Source organism: Coenobita brevimanus, chromosome 78, assembly GCF_032717465.1.
Source record: "Coenobita brevimanus isolate Jiangsu-jjx chromosome 78, ASM3271746v2, whole genome shotgun sequence".
NCBI lineage: Eukaryota > Metazoa > Arthropoda > Malacostraca > Decapoda > Coenobitidae > Coenobita > Coenobita brevimanus.
In genome coordinates this window covers 31,064,204-31,070,250 of record NC_137031.1, presented here as the reverse complement: position 1 = coordinate 31,070,250, position 6,047 = coordinate 31,064,204, and positions in this window count along the sequence as shown.

Below are 6,047 nucleotides of genomic sequence, written 5' to 3'. Positions count from 1 at the left end.
TCGTGTCGTTCCTACGTGGCTCCGGATCTTCCTTACCTTCTCTGCCGTGACTTTAAAAAAAAAAAAGTTAGAGTTTAGAGTGAAGAGCAGTTACCTCCTCCCATCATCATCATCATCATCATCATCATCATCATCATCAGCGGTACACAGAACACCAGATCATCCTACACATATGTCATCTTAGACAATTACACTATCAAAGGTCTTATAAGGGAAGGTAAAAGTAGGAACTAATTATATATTGAAATATTCCTGCCACCTCCGTTATCGTTCTCATTAACTTGATTCCACGAGGAGGCCACCAAGTTTTTGTTGCCTATATTCTTTTCACCTTAACCTGCTCATGCTTTCGTCCTTCTGCAGATTATTTCACTTAGCTCTGTGGTAGAAAAAGACAGTGAAGGTGCCTACTACCCCATCCTCTCTGCTCTACATCCCTATCTTCACCCTCCCTTTTCGTTTTGCGGCTTCACCCTCTTCGTCTGCACTCCCAGTCTTGTCACCCTACCTCTCTTTTCTATCTTTTCACCCTGCCTTCCCACTCCTACCCTCTCACCCTAATTTCTCAACCTCTTTCTTCACCCTCCTACTTCTCCTTCTACGTCACTCTAATTCTCCACCCTGTTCTACCCCATCCCAAGGCCATTCTTATCCTGCTTTCTCAGTCTGTCACCCTGCCCTAATCTACCCACCCTAAAGCTCCACCCACTCACCCTGTTCCTTCACTGTGTTTCTCCACGCCATCCCACATTCTCACCCTACCTTCCCATCCCTTCCTTACACCCTAATGCGCCTTCCCATCCTTATACCTTTCTTCCTAACCCTACCTCTTCACCCTGCTCCAGCCTTTCACCCTTCACGTCCCTCCCCATTCTATTTCACCATTTTCACCCTACCGCCCCTCTTCTCACTTTCTCTCACCTTATCATCTCACCTTATCTCCCCTTTCTATTCCCTCACCCTTTACATCTCTCCCCTCCTGCCTCTTCTCCCCAGTACACCTTTTTATCCAAGTTCTTCTCCCCACCATCTTTCTCACCCTCTTCCTCCCCCTCCTGCATGTCTCCCACCCTCCTCCTCTTCTCTCCCTCCCTTTTTTCTCCTCATCCTCCTCCCTTCCCCCTTCCCTCCTCCTCCTGTCTCTCCCCTTTCTCCGCCTTCTCTCCTACTTCTCCAGTCCACATCACCTTCCAATCCCACTTCCCCACCTCACGGATACTCCCCACTCCATCCCTCCCCACCCCACCCCGCCTCTCCCTGTCAAAGTGGGGGCAAGGGGAGGACTAAGAGGGGGGGAGTCTTTGTTGATACTGGAACTAGAGAACCCATAAAGTGAGGGATGGCCACCCTTTCCCTCACCGCTAATTGTGTACAGAGATAGACGGATGGGGGCACGGGTGGGGGGACGGATTGACTGATAGATAGTTAAATAGATAGACCGAAGGATAGACAGACAGAGAAATAGAGAAGTTTTGTGTGTGTGTGTGTGTGTGTGTGTGTGTGTGTGTGTGTGTGTGTGTGTGTGTGCAAAGAGGGAGAATGAGTCAGTAATTCCTTAATAATATAAATAGATGATGGATGGATGGACGGACAGACGGATGGAAAGACTGACGGATAGATGGTAGGGACACAGACAGATAGATGGACGGATAAAATGAGTTAGAAGAGTTATAAGTAAGAGTGAATGTTTGTCAGAGAGGAGAAAGTGAGAGTAAGAAAGTGTTGGTGTAAGGAAAGTGTGAGTTAATGAGTGAATGTGAGTTAAGTGTGAGAGTGCCAGAGACAGAGTAAGTGGCATAGGGGAGTGTGAGTGAGGAAGTAAGGCAGAGTGTGTATCTAACAGAGTGCGAATAGGAACGCGAGAGTGTCATAGAAAAGCGAGTGAAAGAGTGAATGTCGGTGTAAAAATGAACGCGATACGAGCACGAGAGTAAGTATGAGTGACAGAATGAGTAAATGTGCGAACAATTATTTAAAAATCAATAAGCTATGAGCAAAACAACAGGGCATGCATCGACACCCATCCATTTTAATCCTCTCTGTTCTTTTAACGTCTGGCTACCAATTCCAACAGTTTAACAAGTCTGTATGTATATTCTTGCTACCTCCAGACGATTTTATTCAGGTCTAGGGAGATTTTTGGTACGGGGGGGGGGGGAAGATTTAGCCGTCCGTTGCCTCCTCACCCCCAAGATTTCTTCCTATACTGAATTAATTTAAAGCCTTTTTCTGCTAGGATTTTTTTTTTTTAAGGTACACAAAATCGTCTAGTCTTGGCCTGAAAACAAAAAAATCCAATAGCCTCAACAGTAGCGAAGAAGGTAAGTCTAAGGTGAAAAATGTGAAGCGACTGGCAAGGAGGAGAGGTAGACCAAGACCAGGATGCAGCGACAAAAAGAAGGCTCACGTTAATGCCTGTCGAGTACACGTGAGTTACTGAGGCTAGCATTCAGTTCTTTGCCGAGGCCCAGTCTTCCCAGGGCTACGTGTACTGAGCCGCAAAGGGACAAAAATCTGAGCCAAGTTAGAGTAGAAGGAATATAGGAAGGCTTCAAACTGACTCCTTGAAATAACAGGGTCCGTATTATCCTCTCTAGCATCTCCTCCTTAGCGATTTATTTCTGAGCACGGCTGGTTAATATCAAACTGCAAGTCACATATACTGAGTATGGTGGAATTTGAACGATTTAAATGACACAGAAGAGGACAGTAAGAAGTAGGCTAATAGGCAAAATAAATCGCTTTGGAAGAGGTGTTAGGGAGCTTCCTTGACCGAAGAGAATACGGCCCCAGGTTAACAGGTGAAATCTCTTGTGTTGCGGGGACGGCTTTGATCAGCACTATCATTGTCCTGCATAATCTTTCCTCCTCCCACTGCCACACCCACGCCCACACCAGCAGACTGGGCCGTCCACATAATACACACTATACCATCAGGCGAGTTTCTAGTGAAGCGCTATATAAGGACCAGCCTGTACTTACACTCCTAACACCTCTTCCTACTTACATTCGTGTCGGTAAGTAGGAAGGTGGGATGGTACGTAGGTTTGTGTATAAGAAGTTTCTGCAGAATACCGGCAGAGACGGAGGCAGAAGTAAACAGACGGATAGAGACTGACAAGTAAGTAGGTAGGTACGTAGGTAGATGTGTAGGTAGATCGAGCAAAGTACCGATACTCACAGCAGTCTTCCCTACCTACATCTGTACTGATATGTTGGTGGTAGGTGGGTGTTGGAGGGAGAGATGAATAAATAGTAAGTAGTAAGTAGGTAAATAGGAGGGTAAGTCGTTAGACAGGTAGATTCATGTACTTACACACACTTCCTACTTACGTATGTGGTGGTAGGTGGGTGGTGAAGTGAGAGGTGAATCTAACGGTAGGTAGGCATGCAGGTAGAAGGTAGTTGGGTAAGTGGGTAGCTAGGTCTTTGCTTGTGTCCATGTACTTACACTCAGATCACGCTTTCCTACTTACATCTGTGGTGGTAGGTGGGTGGTGGAGTGGGTGGTGGAGTGGTGGTGGATGGGGAACCTGGCACACCGGAAGCTAAAGGTGGAATGGGTCTCACTCACTCCACCTCCAGGTATTATATAGACTGCCAGGGCGCGCAGACCCCCTCCCACACCCTGTTCTGCGCTTCTCCCCCTCCTCTCTCTCTCTCTCTCTCTCTCTCTCTCTCTCTCTCTCTCTCTCTTTCTCTCTCTCATCTATTTGTCTATATCGTTTTCTCCCTTTGTGGTACTCGCTTACGATTTCTTTCTCTGGTTTTCTTTATCTTATCTACTTTCTTCTCTTCTCCTTCTCTCATTTTTCTCTCTTTTCTCTTCTCTCGTCCTCTGCTTTTCTTTCTCTCTTTCTGTCGTCTCTTCCTTTCTTGTCTCTTGTCATTTTCATTTCGATCTTTTTCTCCATCCTTCCCTTGCCTTCCTATCCTGTCCTTTCTTTTCCTTTAGGTTTTTCTGTTTTCCTTTCCTTTTTCTTTAATTTTCACACTAAGGACTGTATTCAGAACCGCATAGAAGACCTCGTAGCACTTCTTCCATAGCGATTAATTTTTCTCCCCACATCATATAATTATCTGGGGTGTTTACATCTCTTTTATTATCGACATTTGCTTCAGTACCATGCAAGGGAATACTGAGATGAAGATTACTTGGTCCCCTTGGCTGTTCGACACTTGTCGGTGGAGTGCCCCAGTCTTGGAGATTTGCGCCGTTATGCCTCTTCCTACCACCGAGCAGGTGACCAACTGTACTGTACCGTCTCTCGTCTATTCCTGTTGTATGGGAGGAGGAACCCTCTCCTTGTGGAAGTATGGAGGCTGCTTTGTAAGATGTAATGCTCTTTATTTCTACTTATTTTATTTACTATTTATTGTGTTCTTTTATTCTCTCTTCTCTCTCGTGTTGTACCCTGATGTCCGATGGCGTAATATGACCCTGGCAGTTGCTCCGCAGGTTTTAACATGTATTCTGTCTACCGCCGGCCAATGAAATTCTCGCGACAGAAATGCATCAGGAAGGCAAACGATTATCGTTATTTGTACAATCACTTCAGAGAGTCTTGGAGATTTGTAACCCAATCAACAATGATTTTTTTTTTTTTCGTAATACTTCCAATTATCTTGTCGAATGTCAATATGATTAGACAGCTCGTGAGTCGAAGTAATGTCTTCATTAAAAAATCTCTATCATTTGACTTTCTTATAAATTTATGGTATTGCATGTGACTAACAACCAAGGAAACTCAGCTCTTCCTCTTAATCAAGGCTCATCTATTCTCATGCAACCACACTTGTATGAAATTGCTCCGAGTAGCCTGGTTCTGGCATATGGAAGCAAACCATCCATAGTCTCTAATGACCCCTGCCGCACGATGACATCTGTTCTACTCTTGCTACCACTACGTAATTTTATATTGCTTAGGAGGAGGTCCCTTGTAATGAGAAGAACTAAATTAATTTCTGTTTTTGCTTTGCCATATTGCCCCCAGAAATTAAATCTCCAAGTGGCAAGCATTATAATCAAGCACACAGCACACGAATACACTGAATCGAGTAATTTTTTTCCATTCTTTATTTCGAAAAAAAAGGAGTACGAAAATAAAAATGCTTCCTATGCACTATATCTCCATATGACAAGCATTATACTCAAGCCCATACCGCACAGACTGACAAATTCTTTTTTTTTCCTTCCTTTTGAATAAAGGAGTAAGAAAATAGAAAAAATTCTGATATTTCCCAATGCCGTGTCAGAAATTGGTTGGCGCAGCCAGGTGGAATGGGGGGAAGGGAAAGGGGGGGGAGATGAAAAGGGGAGAGAAAAGTGGGGTAGAGGAGGGAGAGAGGGGGATGCAGTCAGGTATGAATCTTGTTGGCAAGGTAGATAAAATAATGGCTAAGGGAGGGAAGTGTTGTGTGGATGCCTCTCCTTTGCGATGGAACTTGTGATTTTGTATATTTGAAAAATTTTATGTAAAGTTATGAGTTTTCAAAGCCTAAGAAATGAGGGAAAGTATGAAAATTACTGCTATACTCTTTTCACCATAATTTGGCCTCGTTATTGGCCTTTTTGAATCTTATTTCACGTAGCTCAGTTGCAGAGAAAATCAATAATACGGCTCTACATCCCTTCCATAGCACTTCCTCGTGACTAGCGCCATAATCTGATGTTAATATCTTGTTACAACTCAGCATTCAAGATGGAGAGATTGCAATTTTAGGCCAAGTAAACGTAAAAGGAGTATAAGAGGGAAGCGTGTGCATGGTTTGGTCTGGGGGATAAAGTGGAGAATTTAGAAAGGTTGTCAGGATGAAGTCGATAATTTTAAAGTGTTGGGTAATAAGAAAATGGATGTTGTTTGCAAGGTATTGAAAAAAATATATATACATTACATAGAGGAAATTGCTGGGTGGAAGGCGTCACCTTTTGGATGGAGCTGATACTTTCTAAAGCTAGAGGGAATTATTTTGGAGGGTAGAGTACTGAAGGAACAGGTGCTGTTGCAGTCGCTTTCTTTTCATCTGACGGGCATGTGCCACTCTCA